The following is a 21,492-nucleotide window of genomic DNA, read 5'->3' on the forward strand; positions in this document are numbered from 1 at the left end:
AATAAAGCCGGAGCCTCGCAAAGCTAATAAGCTGCCTGTTATGCAGCAGCGGGAGGCCGCTGCACAGAGCATCTCGCTCTGAATCTGGTCAGCTTGCAAGGCAGCAGGCTCCCAAACAGCATTAGCAGAGCCGAGATTGATTCCCCTACCCGAGCATCGCCAAAGAGCCTTCACGCGCAGAGAAGTCGCGCTCTCTTGTGCACGGACTTTGCTGAAGCCGTGACGCAGGAATATGAAGATTACCTTGATGCGTGGCGCGGTCAAATTCCCATGTACCGTACAATCTCGAGCACCTAAAAATAGGAAGATTGAAGCCTCAGCTCATCACTTGGCAATTATTTACTTTAGGATGACATGCAGGCGTGCTGCGCTGAGAAATTACAGCACACGTCTCACTGCCTTCTCTTTCATTTATCATGATCGCTCCGCGTGTTGCATACACCTTCCACGTGCTTGGAATAACCAAATGTCATTAAATGGTGACACACATAGAAAAGAAAAGTCTTGATATATCGATGTTATGATGCGAATCTATTATATTCACCATTCGAATGACATGCTACCCAAAAATAAAATCTTTTTTTTAATGGTTCTGTTTATGTGATAATCAATGTTTACACGCTATTCTGCATTATGCATAGTTATAGAAAGATGTAAATGGAAACTGAAGGTTTATACCTCATTTTCTTTTGTAGCAATACCACGTTAATCTCTACAAGAAGTTAACGGAAGAGATGCCTTTCAGCCATTTCTTTAATATGGGGGTTTGTGTGTATGCTGTGTCTGTGTGAGCTGCAACATTTTCTCCAGCTTGTCTACATGCAGAGAATGGATAAGCAGCGCTAGCTTTTCCCACTATGGCTTTTGGTGGAACCAAGATTCAGATTTGTTTACTTTAAAGTTGTATAACACCCTGATTTCCTTCTGGCATATTATCAGCAAGGGGGTTATTTCCCCTGCCCTCTGGGGTGGTAAAGTCCTTTGTGTGAATGTTATCTCCGGCGAGAGACCTCAGTCAAGCCGGCCCAGGCTCCAGAGTGTCTGTCAAGGAAGGAAGCGAGGGAGGAGTCCAAAACTCTGCAGCCCTTTGTCTTCAAACTGGGAGGCTGGCTGTTCTGACAGGCCTGCCAAACCCCAACAAGTTTGAATGTTGCACATCTGTTTGGGTGGATTCCTGCATAAAAGTCTGATCCTGGAAGTTGAAGAGGTAGGCAACTACTGGACCTGAATTCAAAGAGGAAGATGAAACAAATGTGGCTGAGATGATTTCCAGCGACAGGGGAGCCTGTTGTGTAACCAGAGCCTGCAGTTACCCTTCTTTCCAAGCAACCTGGGTATTCAAAAAACAACAACACCGACCCAGAGCCTGATGAAATCCTCTAGACTCAAGAAGACCTGCATTTTGAGCCATCCCACGTCATGCTGCAATCTTGCAGGGCTGCAACACCCCAATACCCTGTGAACTCAAGCAGTGCATGGTGTTCTGAATTGTGAATCGAGCTGAAACTTTGGTGCCATCCTGCTGGACCTCCAGAGACATGAATCTAGTCCAAAATGTCCCCTCACCTGGACCTTGCAAGTGACGAGAATCCGACCAGCGATATTCAGTATTCGACTGGCTCCTGAAAAGGGTGCCAAAACCACAGAGCCTCATCCAGCCACGAAGAAACTCTTGCATGGGTCCTTCCCCATTGATCCTTGCTACAAAATCCTTTCCAAAGTCCTATCTCCTATCTTCATGACAAAAATCAATCTACTGAGTTTTTTTGTTCGGTGCTGAGGTATTGTATTGGCTGTGGTATTTACTTACTTTAAGCCTTTGTGATCCCTGCGTAGCTTTGGGGTGTTTCTTGTGATTGGAAGTCCTCTCATCCAGTTCACTCAGGCCCACTGCTGGAGTCCTCCTAGGGTTTTGTAAGGGATTTCAATCAGGCACACACCCAGGTCTCACCTAGCAATGTAGTGCGCAATGAAACCCTTATTTATTTTTGTCTATAAATTCAATATTCTGAACGATATACCACTCATATCACACCCTTCTCAAGATACCCTGCAGGTCACACTGAACTAGGAATCAGTCTAGTTTGTAAAGGTAACTATTTATTTATTTATTTTAATATTCAAATCACACACCGGTTTGTTAGGGAGAATTCTCATAAATGGCTAATTTCCCTTACCTAATGAGTCCCTCAGCAACTTTACTGGATTTTTAGGATTTACTTTTTTCACTTGGTAAGAGTGTGGGCCTTTTTCCCACTCTTACATGTGTTTTGCTGTGTGTGTTTTTACCATGTGTGTGATCTTGGGCTCTAGAGCCTCACCTACACCACAAGCACCATTTTTGTGTGTGTTACACAGCACCTTCAGTGCAGTAACACAGGGTTGTCTTTTAGACTTCCCTCTGACTCTATTTTTCTGGGACTGACTACTGTCTCCCAGAAACATGTAAAGTTGCCATTTACTTTATGTAGTCTCTTTAAACTACAGACCCAGTACACCACATCTTACAAGGAGTATTGGAAAGGGGTAATTCCTATCCCCTTTTGTCTGTGTCTCTTGGAGCACTGTTTCGCTCCCTTTACATTAAGACTTGGCTGGTGACAGTGGTAACTACCCTAACTTTTCTACCGCGGTTATATTATATACCCATGGTATTGTTTTAGGCTATTATATTAGCCTCGAACATAAATCCGCTTGACCAAATACATTTTATTTTGGCTCCGGCTGAGTTTAGTCACCATTTCTTTTAGTTAAAGTCTTTCTTGTGTTCTTCTCTGCGCAACAAACCGGAATGATTCCTTTGTTCGTTGTCTTTTCCCGGGCTTCTGCACAGAAGCCCTCCTTTATGCGCCTGAAAGTCTGGGTAGGGAGGACGTGAGGGAGGGGTCTTCGGACCCCTGCCATGGGTTCTCTTGGTAAGCCAAGTGGCACTCTTGTCTGATTGGCTAAGGGGACTGGCCTTGCCCGGCCAGCCACCCTGTTGTGTGATTGACAGCCATGCTGTTTGAATTTGGGAAAACTGCACAAAAGTAGGTTTCTGTGACTGGAAAGGCAGAGTCACCACTGGAACACAAGAACCAATGAGGAGCTGACTGAAGAGGACCCCTTCAATGACTGAACTGCCCAGTGAAGCCCTGCTGCAGGTCCGAATCGTCAGAATCTGCCAACAGAGGAGACCCTTCAGGAAACTTCTTCCCTTGAGCTGGTGGGACCAACCAGATCACCCAAACTTCAAGCCAGGACCCCTCCTCTGGTTGAATTTGCTGTACACAGCTATAGTGGGCCAGATAGCCAGGAAGGTCGGACCCTGCTTGGGTTTTAAGGAGCACACCTTTTATTTGTTGCTTTGCTCTGCTGCTGGTTTCTTCCCTGGGTAGTGCAGGACCCTCCAGTCTTCCTACTTCATGTCAGTCTGACAGTCGCTTTAGGAACCATGAGCCTGCAGGAACTACCAGGAACGCCCGCCTCAGCTACAGCTTCCTCTCCGTTTTAAGGTACTGTGCAAATCCGGTTGCTTGTTTCGTTCAGCCGCGGGGAAAGTGTGTGAAATCTTTCTCAAATCCGAGGGCTTGTCCTTCTCTTCTTTTAAAACTAACTTTTCTACCAACCAACCTCGTCCGAAATCCGTGACACGAACTTTACCATAAACTACCCTGGACCATGTGATCTTGAGCAAAAGACTTTTGTCCTATTGACTTTGGCCCTAAGCCTTCTCTCCGTGATTCTATCACTGTAGTTCCTCTTGTTCTATTGCCCTGAGTATTTACCTGTTAGTGTGGTCCAATTTCTATTAACTTTGTCTTTCCCTCCCTTTTAAATTGCTGGAGTGCCATTTTGCTCCCACTTCATTTTTGTGAGCTTAACTTGTCTGTGATTTAAGGGAAGTGGTGTGGTGTATTGACAGTGTGATTTTTAAACTGCTTATAATGGTGTAATGTTATACAACTGAAGAGTGAAATAAATGTATATTCTTTTACTTAAAAACCTTGATTCAGTGTTTGCCTGTATCCAGTGGTTGAAGTGAGCAGGAGCGGTTGGGAGCGGTGCTCCTATACTTTTTCTAATTCCGATTTACAGCTCCTATACTTTTATTTTAAACAGAAACTGTTCCAGAATGGTTTCATTTTAAAATAAAAGTGTAAGAATAAGTTGAAAGGTGCACTTTCAGTGCACTGCACTGAACGTTCCCTTAAACAGCAGGCGCATGAGTTTGGGGGTTTGCATTGTGCGTGGTAGGGGTTTGGCGAAGGGGTTTGTGAGGAGTGGGGGCAGGCCAGCAGGGAACACAGTTCCACTATTTCTTTTCATACACTTCGACCACTGCCTGTATCATAGTAATTGCTGTCCTTTGTGTAACTATTTGATACTGCTCACTTACTCTTGAGATAAGTCTGGCTGCTCTGCTAATTTAAAAACAAAGAGTTGATGGCTGGAAGGTTTAGAATTAATCTTAATCACAGGCATTGCTCAGGGCAACCCTCCAGACCATCGTTCTTCGCCCGCCAAGCCATTACAGATGGGGAAAGACCATATGGAAATCAGGCTTGGCCCCACCCCAAAAGGGGCAGTCCAGCCCGAACTGCTTGGTCACATCCCTTCTGCACGAGACCACAAGCATCCTCAAACATGTTTCGGCCTTGTTGGGCCTCATCAGTGAGGAGTAGCTTGGGTCTCTAGGCCCAGCAGGCACGGGACCCACGTCTGGGCATACCCGCCCCACTCGGGGTGACAAAGCAAAAACAAAGAGTTGATGGCTAGAAGGTTTAGAATGAATCTTAACCACGGGCATTGCTCTGGGCAACCCGCCAGACCATCGTTCTTCGCCTGCCAAGCCATTACAGATGGGGAAAGACCATATGGAAATCAGGCTTGGTCCCAACCCAAAAGGGGCACTCCAGCCCAAACTGCTTGGTCACATCCCTTCTGCATGAGACCACAAGCATCCCTAAACATGTTTCGGCCTTGTTGGGCCTCATCAGTAAGGAGTAGCTTGGGTCTCTAGGCCCAGCAGGCACGGGACCCACATCTGGGCATACCCGTCCCACTCGGGGTGACAAAGCAAAAACAAAGAGTTGATGGCTAGAAGGTTTAGAATGAATCTTAACCACGGGCATTGCTCTGGGCAACCCGCCAGACCATCGTTCTTCGCCTGCCAAGCCATTACAGATGGGGAAAGACCATATGGAAATCAGGCTTGGCCCCACCCCAAAAGGGGCAGTCCAGCCCCAACTGCTTGGTCACATTCCTTCTGCACGAGACCACACGCATCCCCAAACATGTTTTGGCCTTGTTGGGCCTCATCAGTGAGGAGTAGCTTGGGTCTCTAGGCCCAGCAGGCACGGGACCCACGTCCGGGCATACCCGTTCCACTCGGGGTGACAAAGCAAAAACAAAGAGTTGATGGCTACTGCTACCACTTTAACAGTGTAGTACAGGCTTGTTCCAAAGGTGAATTTGTACTGTCACTTGTAGTCTTAATTGTGTGTGGTGTTCCCAAAGGGTACTGCATATAATTCTGCCTAACACTGGTGTACAGCGGTGAGGATCAAAGTACAATTAGAGTGCTGCTATAACCTTGGATCAACTAACCACAAGGCTAACATCAACAAAATCAATATTAATCATGTCTAATATGAAAGCCACTGTCAGGAGACCCTCCTGAGTTACACTGCTGATTGTTTAAGAAACATATGTAAAGAAAGGAAACTCTATGCCAAAGGCAAAAAGACTGAATTGATTGAAAAGTTGTTAAATAATCCAAGTCTAGGGAGTGGGTCTGAAATGCCTGATCCCCTAGCAAATGTGAAAAGTATTGAGGATGATAATATGTCTGTCAATGAGGAGTTGGAAGAGGTAGATGTGTCTATAAATGTAAGCCTCTCTTCCCCCTTGCCTGCTCAGCAACCTCAACCCTTGTCCACTGGGACCCCCACAGGTCCTACACTCAGTCCTGAATTGATTGCTCTAGAGAAAATGAGGCTTGAACTGGAATTCAAACAATTAAATGCTCAAACTGAACAAAAACACCAAGAACTTAAGATCAGAGAAATGGAGTTGAATCATGACCTAGAAATGAACAGATTGTCTCTCGAAAATGCTTCTCTCCCAGAGTCTTCTAGGTCTTCCAGTCCTAAGAGACCCTGAATGCCTAAAGAAATTGTGGGTATGTATGAGGTTAAGCTTGATATTTTGGCTTGGTTGGCAATGTTTGACTATAACCATGGGATTCAAGGTCTCTCAGGGAATAGATTGCTTCCCTGGCTCTTCTCTAGGCTACCCCCTTTTGCATCTGATGTTGTAATGGAGATGGGGGAGGTGGATAGGATGGATTATTAGTGTGTGAAGCTAGCTTTAATTGCTAGATTTGGGAAGACCCCTTCCCAGTACCTTAAGAGGTGTAGGGTCCTCAAAAAGCATGATGTACCCCTTGGGCTACCTGGGTATGTGAGTGTTTGAAAAACTTAGATGGTTGGATTAAGGGTTAGAGAGTGAACACTTATGAAGGAATCAGAAATCTTGTTATGTTGGAGTCTATTGTTGATGTCTGCTCTCCTGAGCTCAGACAGCACTTGGCTGATTCTAAGGAGATAGATCCAAAGAAGCTAGCTAAGGCTGCTGACTTGTGGGTTGCCAACAGGGCTACTCACAAGGATTCTGGGGCTACTCAGAAAAAGGATGAGGGGAAAGCATCCCAAAAAAACAACAAAGAGAATTCTAATAACTCCAATCCAAAAGAGGGCCACAAACAACAACATAAGGGTAAACCACAAGGGAAACCAAATCAGGCTAGTGCACCATCTAGACCCAAACCAGATGGAGGTCAGAACAAACACCCATTCATCAAGGCATTTGGGAAATGTTATGTTTGTGGGTGAAATGACCATGGGAAAGGGGCTCCCAGATGTAAGGGTAAATCTTCAGGGGTCCACACTGTCTCTCTCCTTAGCCTTCTCCCCAGAGGAAGAAGTACCTGTGGCAAGCGGAAACTTTCACTTACTGGCTGATGAACCCATGAGAGTCTCAGCTAGTGTTTCTTTTGTGTCCCTGGGCTTGTGGGAACAACAGAACTTAGATGCCTATAATTCCATCCCCAATAATACTAAAGAGTATTATAAAGATAGTGTTCTAGTGAATGGTCAGGAAAGCCCTGCCATCCGAGACACTGGAGCCAGCATAACTGTGTTGGATGAATCATTTTTCAAGGTGGAGGATTTTGCTAAGGCACCCAAACACCTCACCAGGTTAGCTGGGGGCCCTGTACAAATGCCACCCCAGTTACCAGCTCTCATGCAGTGTAATGATATGACTGTCAAAATACCTGTTAGTGTGCAGAGTGCAGTGCCTCGGAGAGTCCTGTTGGGTAATGACCTGAAAACCCTTGGAGTTGTATCAAGCACCCCCAGGCATCCCAGTAAAAGGAAACAGGAGCTCACTAGGTCTGCAAGGGAGAGAAATTTGAGAGGCTCTCCAGAATATCTGATAGAGGAAACTATCATTCCCACTCCACAGGAGTTGCTCACAGCCATTTCTAAGAAAACAGAGGCAAAGGGGAAACCCAAGATCTCCAGAAAAAAGTCAGACAGCACCCCTGTCCTACCAACAAGGACATCCCCAAGATTGTCCAAAGTCAAACCTGTGACTACTCTACCTGCCGAGGCAGAGTGTGAGGTGCAACCTTGTGCGGTTGAGCCAATATCTGAAGAATCAGAACTGGAAGAAGACACTGGGCCTCATTACGACCCAGGCGGAAAAACATGGTGCTGATAGCACCATGGTCCATGCCGGTAACTTACCGACTCCGCCATGGAGAAAGGGGGAATTACCACCCCATTACAAGGTTGGCGGGGCGGTAATTCCCCCTTCCTCCATGGCCCTTCCCCATTCCCATTTTTGCCCCATAGGGCTCAATGGGAATGGGGAAGCCTCTAAGTACGGTACCGCAAATTGCGGTACCGTACTTAGCACCAAGACCCCTTTGCGGGTCCCTACTTTAACGGCTGGTGTAGACCAGCCGTTAAGGTCGGGTCCAGCAAAGGGACCTTGTAATCAGGCACTAATGGGTTAACGGCACCGCTGCCCTTTACGGAGCCGTTAGCCCATTAGCGCCAGGGTCGTAATGAGGCCCACTGTCTTAGTTGAAGATCCTGACCCTGTTGAACATCCTGAGCTGCAGTCTTTACTGGCAGAAGGGGGACCCAACAGGGCAGACTTTAGCAAAGGACAGAGAGAGTGTCCTACTCTTGAAGGTCTTCGACAACAGGCTGCTAACCAACTTGATGGGCAAGAAGTTGGAAAGCACAGGTTAAGCTGGGAAAATGGCCTCTTCACAGTGAACCAACTGAGTCTATCCCTGGGGACTGCAAAAGAATTGTAGTGCTCCTTGCCAACAGGCTCCAGTTCCTACACTTGCCCCATGAGATACATTTGGCTGGTCACTTGAGTTCCAAGAAAACCCAGGAAAGGATCTCTCTCTACTTCTACTGGCCTAAGATGGGTGCAGAAGTTGACAAATTCTGTAGGAGCTGTTACACTTGCCAAACCTCTGGCAAGAGTGGAGCCAAGAATGTGGCACTCCTGGTACCTTTCACAGTGGTGGGAATTCCTTGTGAGAGGGTCGGCATTGACATTGTCAGTCCCCTTGACCCTCCCACATCTTCAAGGAACAGGTTTATCCTGGTTGTAGTAGACCATGCTACAAGATACCCAGAAGCCATACCTATGAGAACTGTTACGGCTCAGGCTGTGGCTAAGGCTCTACTTGGTATTTTTACCAGAGTAGGGTTTCCTAAGGAAGTGATATCCGACAGGGGATCCAACTTTATGTCCCACTACATGCAAACCATGTGGAAAAACTGTGGTGTCACTTACAAGTTCTCTACAGCCTACCATCCAAAGACAAATGGACTGGTAGAGAGGTTTAATCATACTATGAAGAGCATGATAGGTGCTTTGTAAGAATCCCTTAAGAAAAAGTGGGACCTTCTACTGTCATGCCTTTCGCTTTGCATATAGGGAAGTCCCTCAGGAGGGAGTTAGTTACAGTCCCTTTGAACTTCTCTTTGGCCAACCAGTCAGAGGTCTATTGGCCCTGATCAAGGAGGGGTTGGAGAGTGCTCCTCCCCCCAAGCCAGTCAGAGTGACTGACTATGTGATAGGTCTCCGGAGGAGAATGTCACACATGATGGCAGAAGCAAGTGATAACTTGAAAGCAGGTCAGGCTCTGGTCAAACATTGGCATGACCAGAAGGCCAGCATGGTTGACTTTACTCAAGACCAGCTTGTATTAGTTATGGTGCCAACAAGACAAATGGATAGGACCCTTCCAGGTTGTGGCCAAACTTGCTTCTAGCATCAGCTCAAGAGGAAGACGAGAGTGAACCTCTACCTGACCTCTTCAGAGGCCAACCTTTAGATGAACAAATAGAAGGAGTTAATCTCTCTTCTTAACTGACTTCTGAACAACAGGAGGAGTGCAAAGTTCAGTTGAATCAGTTTGCCTCCCTGTTTTCTCTAACACCAGGCTTGCTCCCTTGGGGCCAGCATGATATTCTCACTGGTGACTGTTCACCTGTGAAAAGCAGAGGTTACAGAATGTCAGAGCATGTGAGATCCTACATCAAAGGAGAGGTCAACGAGATGCTTGATCTCGGGGTTATATAGCCCTCTACAAGTCCGTGGTCTAGTCCAGTTGTTCTAGTACCCAAGGCAGGATCCAAGGAGTTGAGATTCTGTGTGGACTATAGAGCTCTAAATACAGTCACTAAGACTGATGCCCATTCTTTGGCAATGACAGATGAACTGGTGGATAGTCTTGGTTCAGCCAAGTACCTCAGTATATTTGATCTAACCTCAGGCCATTGGTAAATAGCACTGACAGACCATACCAAGGAAAAAACTGCATTTTCTAACCCAGCAGACCTCTACCAGTTTAAGGTTATGCCTTTTGGACTAAAGAATGCACCTGCTACATTTCAAAGGATGGTTAATCAAATTCTGAATGGGATGGAGGACTTCTGCATGGCACACTTGACAGACATTGCAGTGTTCAGCCCTACATGGAAAGAACATATTGATCACCTGGGATATGTTTTGCAGGCTCTTGAGCAGGCCCATCTGACCATAAAGGCAAGCAAATGTCAAATTGGTCAGAGTAAAGTGGTATACCTTGGTCATGAGGTAGGAGGGGTTGAGATAAGGCCATTGCCCAGCAAAGTACAAGCTGTGAAAAACTGGGCCACCCCTACTACTCAAACCCAAGTGAGAGCTTTCATATGTCCCATTGGGTGCTTTAGAATGTCATAGAGAACTATGGTTCCATAGCTTCTCCCTTGAATGTGATCTCCTCTCCAAAATTCCTAAAAAGTTTAAATGGAATGAGGAGTGCAATCAAGCCTTTGAAAACCTGAAGAAAGCCCTTTGTCAAGCTCCAGTCCTAAGAGCTCCTGATTATCACCAACCCTTCATTGTGCAGACAGATGCCTACAATATAGGTATAGGTGCAGCCCTTAGTCAACTGGATGAGAAAGGTAGGGAGCACACCATTTGCTTCATCAGTAGGAAACTGAAGGAACCATAAACAAGGTGGGCACCATAGAGCCTGAATGTTTTGCCATTGTGTGGTCTCTGAAGAGGTTTAGACCATACTTGTATGGATCTACCTTTGTGATCCAGATAGACCACCAACCCTTACGATGGTCAATGCAAATTAAAGGGGAGAACCCAAAGCTTATGAGATGGTCATTCTGCCTGCAAGGGTTTGATTTTACCATTGCGCACAGAGCAGGGTCGCACCACCAAAATGCTGATGGTCTCTCTAGGATGTTTTTAACTGACTAGAGGCAGAGATTCATCCAGGAGTGGATTAAATGATTAAATCCTCCTGTCCCTTAGTCTGGGGGTGGGGGTGTTATGGAGAATTCTCATAACTGGCTAATTTCCCTTACCTAATGAGTCCCTCAGCAGCTTTGCTGGATTTTTAGGATTTATTATTTTCACCTGGTAAGAGTGTGGGCCTTTTTCCCACTCTTACATGTGTTTTTCTGTGTGCATTTTAACCATTTGTGTGATCTTGGGCTCTGGAGCCTCACCTATTCCATGAGCACCATTTATGTGTGAGTTACACAGCACCTTCAGTGCAGTAACAGAGGGTTATCTTTTAGACTTCCCTCTGACTCCATTTTTCTGGGACTGACTACTGTCTCCCAGAAACATGTAAAGTAGCCATTAACTTCATGTAGTCTCTTTAAACTACAGACCGAGTACACCCCATCTTACATGGAGTATTGGAAAGGGTTAATTCCTATCCCTTTTTGTCTGTGTCTCTTGGAGCACTCTTTTGCTCGCTTTACATTAAGACTTGGCTGGTGGCAGTGGTAACTACCCTAACTTTTCTACCGTGGTTATATTATATAACCATGGTATTGTTTTAGTCTTTTATATTAGCCTCGAACATAAACCCGCTTGAGCAAATACATTTTATTTTGGCTCTGGCTGGGTTTAGTGGCCATTTCTTTTTGTTAAAGTCTTTCTCATGTTCTTCTCTGCCTACCAAACAGGGGATGATTCCTTTGTTCGCTGTCTTTTCGTGGGCTTCTGCACAGAAGCCCTCCTTAAGGCGCCTGAAAGTCTGGGTAGGCAGGATGTGAGGGAGGGGTCTTCGGACCCCTGGCATTCGTTCTCTTGGTAACCCAAGTCGCACTCTTGTCTGATTGGCTAATGGGACTGGCCTTGCCCGGCCAGCCACCCTGCTGTGTGATTGACAGCCATGCTGTATGAATGGAGAAAAACTGCATAAAAAGTAGGTCTCTGGGACTGGAAAGGCAGAGTCGCCACTGGAACGCAAGAACCAATGAGGAGCTGACTGAAGAGGACCCCTTCAACAACTGAACCACCCGGTGAAGCCCTGCTGCAGGTCCGAATCATCAGAATCCGCCGACAGAGAAGATCCGCCAGGAAACTTCTTCCCTTGAGCTGGTGGGACCAACCAGTTTGGCCAAACTGCAAGCCAGGACTCCTCCTCTGGTCAAAATCACTGTACAGAACTACAGTGGGCCGGATAGCCTGGAAGGTCGGACCCTGCTTGGGTTTTAAGGAGTGCACCTTTTATTCATTGCTTTGCTGTGCTGCTGGTTTCTTCCCTGGGTAGTGCAGGACCCTCCAGTCTTCCTACTTTGTCTCAGTCCGACAGTCGCTTCGGGAACCGTGAGCCTGCAGGAACTACCAGGAACGTCTGCCTCAGCTACAGCTTCCTCTCCGTTTTAAGGTACTGTGAAACATGATTGCTCGTTTAGTTCAGCCGCGGGGAAAGTGTGTGAAATCTTTCTCCAATCTGAGGGCTTGTCCTTCTCTTCTTTTTAAATTAACTTTTCTACCAACCAACCTCGTCCGAAATCCGTGGCACGAACTTTACTGCGAACTTCCTTGAACCGTGTGGTCTTGAGCAAAAGATTTTTGTCCTATTGACTTTGGCCCTAAGCCTTCTCTACCTGATTCTATCACTGTAGTTCCTCTTGTCCTATTGCCCTGAGTACTTATCTGTTGGTGTGGTCCAATTTCTATTAACGTTGTCTTTCCCTCCCTTTTAAATTGCTCGAGTGCCATTTTGCTCCCACTTCATTTTTGTGAGCTTAACTTGTCTGGGATTTAAGGGAAGTGGTGTGGTGTATTGAGAGTGTGATTTTTAAACTGCTTTAAAATGGTGTAATGTTATACAACTGAAGAGTGAAATAAATGTATATTCTTTTTACTTGAAAACCTTGAGTCAGTGTTTGCCTGAATCATAGTAATTGCTGTCCTTTGTGTAACTATTTGATACTGCTCACTTACTCTTGAGATAAGTCTGACTGCTCTGCTACTGCTACCACTTTAACAGTGTAGTACAGGCTTGTACCAAAGGTGGATTTGTACTGTCACTTGCAGTCTTAATTGTGTGTGGTGTTCCCAAAGGGCACTGCATATAATTCTGCCTAAAACGGTTTACTATAGATATATATATATATGGGGCAGCAATCGTCCAAAGGGTGACAATACAATTCCAAAATAAGCAAATCAATTGAATTCACTTATATTAATGCAGAATAGAAACACAGGAAAGAGAACAGTTTTGTTTAGTTTGTCTTGTGCACAGATAGCGTTTATGTTACTATTTCTCCCTGCAAAATTTTGTTTAACTAGAAATGAGCCATCCTACACCAATGTGAGTAATCATCAGGTGTTCAGGAAGGAAATACAATGTCCAGAGTTATAGGCAATGTTCTCTCCCTAAACAAGAGAGAAAACCGTTTTACCAAATTAAACTTTTAAACTGACAGATGAAAATGGATTTGTAAAGTAATGCAAAAAGGTGAAAAAATGCTTAAATGGAGAGAAGTTCTAAAGAAAGCAAAACTAATCAGGTCCTAACATACATGAGCTATAATATAAACAACAATACACACTTAAGATCTGGATGGGATGGAAAAAACACTTTGAAATGGGGAAATGACATGTCTAAACTTGTGAATTTTGCAAATTCACGGCAAACTTTTACTATGTGATATTGAAGAAAAGCAGGTCAAATACACTGTTCCGTGATGAGGTTTTTAGTTGTGGATGTAGCTAATCGTAGTAGGTCTCAGTGAGAGTTGAAATGTTGTTTCTATCTTTAAAACTGAAGGAGTTATAGAGGTTTTAGTGAGAGGCATTTTTGCAAAATAGGCTCAAAAATGAAAACAGAAATGCGCTTTTGAACATGACAGATTGGTTTGATTACACTATATTATGACTATGAAAAATAGAATGCCACATATGGATCTTACAGTCCTGTGATCAGCGTAACCCGTCACGTTGTCGATACTCTACTTCTTCCTGGGATTTACTTTAGTTATTCAGCTTCACTAGGGAGTTATGGTTTTGGAACACAGGTGAGACAATCAGCAAAAGAAGGATTCTAACTATACTGGAGTTCTGAATTAAAGATGGGATGGGTTGAGATAGGGATAATACAATGCAGATATACTATGTGTCACTGCTCTTCCTGCTAATACTTACAGAAGAAGCTATTTAAGTGGACCATCAGCTGTGGTCAATGAATTCGATCTGGTCTACCAGCAGCAGGGCACCTCTAGTGGGATTGGATCAGCAAGGAGGTTCTGGTCAATTTGGACTGCACCATAGACTGGATTTGGAAGAGCCCCTTCTAGTTACAGGACACGGTGAAGGATGCATGTTTTCAGTGGGCAAGCCTTAATGGTAGCAAGCCCAGCTGAATCAGAATTAAATCCCTTCAAGTTTGGGATGTTTGAAATTGGGTCAGGCTAGCAATACTTTTGCAATGCTAGAGTCTGTATTCGGCAAAGAAATCTGGATCTTTCAAAGAATTCTGGAGTCAGCTACAAGAAGAAAAGTTCTGCAATAAGGTGGTGAGCGGACATCTGGATTTGTTCTGGAAGCAGTCTTCTGGAAGCAATGTGTGTCTATGTGTAGTGAAACTTCTATATTTGTCCATACAGAACTTCCAAACACACCCCCATGGTTGTGATTGGATACAGGCGTGTGCTTTCTTTTGGTTGGCAGCCTAAACAGAGCTGTCATCTTATGACAGGATTTAGGAACTCCCATCTGGATTTTTACCCAAAACATACTTTTGCACAAATGTACATTTCTACCATTATGTACCCTCATAAAATTGGCCCCTTATTCTTCATATTTGATTGTCTACAGTTACATTCACTTTCCATCTTTGTGAGAGCTGTATTGGTCATTCTATGGATTTTTATCAATTTTACTCTTAACACTTTGGATTAATCATTTCTAATTTGATACATCTATGGCTGCTTATCAGTGGATTGTGTACATACACTTGCAGGTTAGTTTACTAAGTGATTCCTTAGCTGAGGTTCACTGCACAACTATTAGGGTTTACTACCCTTGTATTACTGAAAGTAATCAGAAAGTAACTTATGGTTTTACTCCCCATGAATAGGTGTGTCCTATATTAAATGTGTTTGATACGGTCTGACTTGCCTAGAAATAATATACATTTTCTAAAGAAGGGGTATGCTTTGGTCTATGTACCATCAAGCATTGTGTTGTTTTTTTATAATGTGTTTATGACTTTATGACAAAGTACTTACCCCAAAACCTAACTTGGCCTATCTATATTTATAATAAACCTTTATTTTTTCTAGTACTTCTGGTTGTAAGCATTTCTGTTGCACCCTTGGTATACTACAAGTTTTCTGTACCTTCCCACAGCCCTCTCTCCCTCCTAACATAAGCCTAGCTGCTCTGTCTATGCTACCATATACTACGGTGATACAGACTTATACTAAGAATGGAGTTTTGTACTGTCTCGGTTGAATGGTTTTACTTTGCCCTTAGTTAGACTTCAGAAAAACTGTTCTAACAATGAGGAACAGCAATAAAAACATAAACACATAAGATGGAAGTAACATTTTGTATGAATGTTGATTTCATTATTGGGGCTGTTGCATGATTAAAGGGACTTTTTGTGTTATGTGTACATTTGATTATCCATTCTGTTCCCTGCCAGTAACCCATGCATCAAGCGAGCTGGAGCATCTACCAAAATCCAATTTGTCATGGAACCCAATACTGTTCAAAGTGGTAAGGTTTTCCAGAATTGGATCTGTGTGATCACTGCGCAGCCCGAAATTTCGGCGATGAAAATGTTGGATCTGAAAATGGCGCTGCACAGTGATCACATAGATCACTTTTACCCACATCCCCCTTACCTGCTACCCCTTTTCCCTACTTACCTTTCGGCGGCTCACTTCTTTCCTGTGCCTCGACTCCGCCTGCAATGTCAATTCCCTATCCCCAACATGGGGTAGAACTGGCACCACAGTGTCCTTTTTGTTGGTTCTATTTTGTCCCCTGTTATCCATGTAATGGAAGCAGGGGACACCCCCGCAACCAACAAATTCAATTTTACTGAACATAAGAAGCAGGGAACACCACCATATTCCCCACTCCCAAACCACATTCGTTTTTTCCGAAAATGCCAAAAGCACAGTAAACCCGCATTCAGCATTTTCTTTCCGATATTTTTTTGAATAGCCAGATTAGTGCTTGATCCTCTGCTTCAATGAGGAGTTGGCCTCTGTTCCACCTCTCCTATTTCTTGCCTTGTGATCTGAGCTTGAGTTCTGACGTTTTTTTCAGGAACATTGTTTGATATAACAATACCAGGGTTTTGGAGGTGCTTAAGTGCATACTGATGAGCCCTAGGATTACATAGCTCTGCCATGAACACATAGATCTCCTTGAGGCGGTGTTACAAGGCAGTCCTCAAAGTACTTATGTTTGGCCTTTAAAATATTCTTTATATATTTTCCCATAAAGCACATCAGGTTCACTATATAATCCTATTAGCAAATTTGAGTCCATTTTGTCTTCAGCACTTTTCTAGCTTCAGTTTGTTCTACGGTTAACAATTTGAGAACATGACCTGATTTTGAGACGTTATATCAGTCATAGGGATGCATTAATCAAGGCCTTGAATTATTCAGACAAGACATGTTTCTTACCCAATGTTAATATCTAGGTGTGACTTCTGAGGACACTCAATTGGATCCACCATTCTACAGGTTCATCCAGTGTGCTCTTTGTCCAGCAGTGCAATTGTCACAGGGTTGTGGGTTGGCGGAAAATGTTTTGTGCTGCTTTGTCAAATAGGATAGCACTGTTTTCAGACCAAGACAGTGTGAGGGAATCCTAGACTTTCATCCAGCTAAAAATAAAGCCTATTATAGTCCTTTGTGTAGTTTAGCCCACATAACCAGCTGTGATGTATGCATATCTTCTAAGTTAGAGAGCAATATTTAGTGGGTCTTTCCATATCATTTTCCAACTATGTATTTAGATTTCCTAAAATCAGTAGATACTTTTGATCTAGTAGTAGCTGGGATATTAAATCCATTAGGTTTACTGGGAAAGAGCTGGGTGGGCGATAAAGTGATAAAGTGGGAGAAAATGTAATCTTTCTTCTGGAGTAATGGCAACAAAAATGAGTGCATGCTTGCAGTTTCACACCTGACCACATGTCATCCATTTGGCCTGTATATAGTCTGCAAAAATAACCTCTACCCACCCGCAACCGCTCTTTCTTCTTTTACTCTTACACTTTTAAAGCTTTGGCAACTAGTTCATGAATAATGAGGCAGCAGTTCTGAGATATTCAGAACTCCGTGAGGGAGGGATTGTTTAGGCTATGTGCCAGTATGAATTCAAACTGCGGACCACTGTTGATCTGATATGAATTAAAGCATATTTACATGCGAATTATGGCTTTCAAGATGACCATTTAATATGATGCATGTGGATAGACATTGGCTTGATCTGGGACAGGCTTTTTGTCCCCTGGATACCCTGCCCTTTTTATGAGTAGGGTCTAGCCAACATTCCGTGTCCCTTTCCCTATAAGGTCATGGACAAGTGCCGACAGTTTTGCCTATGGCATGCCACAAGCGCACTCACTGAACAGCCACTGCATCCACATTTAAGAGTCTTTCCTTCTGGCTTATTAGTGGGGATTGACATTAAGTTAACTGAGCTCCTTTAGGATGTCCGCGTTATGCAACATGCCCTAATACCCCAGCATTACAGTATGAGATCTACTCCTTATACTATACAAATATGAAAAAACAAAAGGGTCATGTAATGTTGAAACACAGTGTTTTACTTTAAAAAATCCTACCATACATAAGTTCATTTTACGTTCCTGGAACTTCACCGCCCAATTATTTTCAAATGTAACAGTCCGCTTCAGTATTTTCTTGAAGGGTGTGCCGGGGTATGGAGCGCTTGGACTGTGGGTGTCTGCCCATCGGTAGGGCAATGGTGGTTACTGTGATTAGAGAATAGACTGTCTATGTCTTGAGCCCAAAATAAATCCATGTCCGACATTTCCAGGACATGAGTGAAATGAAGAACTATTGTGCGATTAGTTAAGTGAACCTGTGCTCTAGCACCTTGAAGCGTATCTTGTGCTAGATGCAATTAACAATAAAGACCTCAGACCAAATAACAGGACAGATTCAAAGAATATGGCAATGTAATACCTTATTCTCAATTTAAAAAAGCAGGGTAAACTGGCAGACATCAGACTGATGCTCGCACACTCACAAACAAACTTGATTACACAGAGGTCTTATACCCCAATGTGCATCATCTATGACATCATGCTACGTGTAAAACCTATTGATGGGAGGCATTGGTTAGGCGAACACATCTACTTATGTAATACATATGGGTTAGTACTTCATTGGCTACCCCTTATCTGTAGGACACACCTTTAACTACCTCTAAATATGTATAACACTGATTATAGTGGACAAAATGGCAGCAGATTAGTCTATGCAACATTGTGTAGCAGGCTGCTCCATAGACCCACTGATTGGTTGGCATTCCCACCTAACCGTGGACCTTTGGCCCGGCTAGCAGCACATAAGATAAACAAAACCCAGGTGCTTGAGTCACGTTAGATTGACCCCACTTTCCCAATTAGACCATCATCTCTCATCAGTCCAACCATAAGCCAAAGTTTCCCATCTGTAGTTTACCTTGTAGTCTTCTCTCTTTTCTAGGACAGACCAGGGAGTATAAGCACATCACTATATTTAACTGAGGCTTAATGAATAGCCCTTGTTTTCGACTTCTGCATCAAGTGTGAGGAGACCGCAAATGTGTCCATTTCAACCTCCTATTTACTGCTATTTGATTCAATTATGCTGGGTGTTATTACTCTTTCTGGCCTCTATAGGCTTGCTCACTCCATCTTGTAGGAGCCTTATGCATTGTTAATTGTCCAATACCTGCTCTTGCAAATGTTTGCTTCTTATTTAATCTAAGAGAAATATGTCTCACGTCCATAGCTTATCCGTCTGTCTTCCATTGCACTTTGCAGATATTCCTTGAAATAGCATCCTTGATCCCAGGCCAACCTTAACTCCTCTCTATTCTGCACACAAAACTGTTTTCCAGCGTCTCTAGACTCTGCAGCCCTGGTTTGTTTCTGATGCAGCTGAAATAAATCTTTGCACAAGCCAATGCCCATTTTCATATCATGGCCGTCCTTGCCACATTACATTTCCTTTATAGCAAGCTTCAACATGTCTCATCTACCTCGTGTTACTGCGTATTGACACTTATTGGTAAGCAAGTTACTTTATCTTCTTTTGTATCTCCGCTCCTGGACAAACTCTTGAAAAAGCCTGCCATCTGCCAGCTTAATCTACATACTGAATCTGTTGGTTGCCTCCATGACCACCAGTCTGCCTTGAGAGCTGTCAGAAGCATGGAAACTGCTCTCAGGAACACTGTGGGATACTTGCTCTCCAATCTTGAATCTAATCTCCCTTCTGTCCTCATTCTGCTTGATCTATCTTCTGCTTTTGACATGGTCAACTATGCCATCCTGCTAAATCGCCTCTGCAAAAAAGTTGGTATTACTGATCTAGCCATGGCTGGTTGACCTCTGTTCTCATCGACCAACCCTCTCAGGTCCAACTGGGGTCTTTCCTATCTTCTATCTCTCTCTCTACTTGTGGTGTTCCCCAGGGGTCTAACCTCTCTCCCTGGCTCTTCAACCACTGCCTGGCATCTCTTCCCCACCACATTGCTGCATTCTGCTCCAATTTTCAATGTTATGTGGATGGCACTCAGCTCTCGTTTAGGCTCCTCTCAACCCCCTCTGCTTTTTCTGGCATACCAGACTGTCTGGCCGCAATTCAAGAATGGTGTGCTGCCAATGATCTCTTCCTTAATGCCAGTAAGACTGACATCCTCCTCATTGCGACACCTGCTCCCTCCTTTCCTCTCTCTCTCTGGCTGCCCATTCTGGGCCTTCAACCTGCTCTGTCCTGTGAGGCTAGGAACCTTGGTGTCATTGTCGACTCCACCCTCTCCTTCTCTCCTCACATATCTGACATCTCTAAGAAGTAAAACTATCATCTGCACTTCCTCAGAGGTATTCTCACTTTCCCCAGAAGCTCACTGTCTCCAGAGCTCTGGTCCATATAGGCTGAACTATTGGAACAGCCGCTTTCTAAATATTCCTGCCTCTACTCTTTGACCTTTAGAAACTTATCCAGAACATGACTGCAAGACTTGGCCTTGGCCTCAAGCCCAGGGATCGTATCCCTCCAGCTCTGAAATCTCTTCGCTGGCTCCCATGGCTGCAAGGATCAAGTTGAAGACCCTCTGCATCATCCACAAGGCTTTATGGGGCCTGGGACCGCTTTACCTCCAACTTCCATTCGTCCCCCTCCAACTCTCTGAGGGTCACACGCTTCTCCAATCAGAGAGTTGGGGGTGGATATATCTTCTCGGCTGGGGCTTCCCTTTGGACAGCCTCCCTGCCTCTCCCAAACTTTAGCAGAAACACATCTGTTCCGGAAGCAACTCAAGACCTTCCTTTTCACTTCTGCTTCCTATCTTCCTCTCCCCTGCTGATGCACCTCAATGCTCTGTGCACTGGTCACCTGGTTACCTCTTGTCCAGTTGCCCTTGCTAGGCCTCTGGGCTACCCAGCACTTTACGGTCTGTATCTGCAACCCTACAGTTCCTTCTCTCTGCACTTAAGAGCCACCCGCTGGCTGCACTTGTGAGTTAACTGCACTTTCCCTCTGCCCTGGCATGTATGCCCTTCCCTCATCCCCGCACTTGCTCGATCTGAATGACACAAGGCCTAGCAAGATCATTATTTTGTCTTCCCTTTGTTTCCCCCTGCTTGTCTTTTTGTACCTAGAAACACTTGTGTACTGCTGCTTTATAAATGCCACATCATATTATATCATAACTTTGAAATCATCATACATTAAGCCCCTCCTAAAAATAAAAGCAGGAAGTGCAGAAGATCTAACCAACTACAGACCTATATCGAATCTACCCTATTGGAGAACCACATCTTCAAACTTCTACTCAACCACATAGAAACCAATGGAACACTCAACCACTCCCAATTTGGCTTCAGCCCCATTAGAGGAACGAAATTAGCATGTCGATCCATATGGGCCAATCTTAAAAAATAAATTCAGACAATAGCACCTGATCAGCCCTCATACTACAAGACATATCTGTCACCTTCAACACAATCAGACACACAACACTAATCCAGAGACTGGAAGAATGCAGTGTAAAGGACTCTGCTCTACAATTTTAGGCCCATCACCATGATCCTCAATGTATCGCAGCTGTGAGAAACGTTATTCGCACAGACAGCCTCTCAGACCACACCCAATCGATGACTTGGATAACATGGAAATTACATCGATCCAGCAAGTTTACTGACTGCAAAACCAGAAACCAATGAAGTCATAACTGACATCACAACATAACCGGATAATACATGAATTACATGTTCATCCAATGATGAAGTTACACAAACATGCACTAGTTTATTGCATATCAGCACAAAGTGCATGCTTAGGACTCATGAAGGTAGAGGAAGGACACACATCATAAAGTTCATATTGACTGCTACTAACATGG

This window comes from Ambystoma mexicanum, chromosome 5q, assembly GCF_040938575.1.
Source record: "Ambystoma mexicanum isolate Mex_15411 chromosome 5q, UKY_AmexF1_1, whole genome shotgun sequence".
NCBI lineage: Eukaryota > Metazoa > Chordata > Amphibia > Caudata > Ambystomatidae > Ambystoma > Ambystoma mexicanum.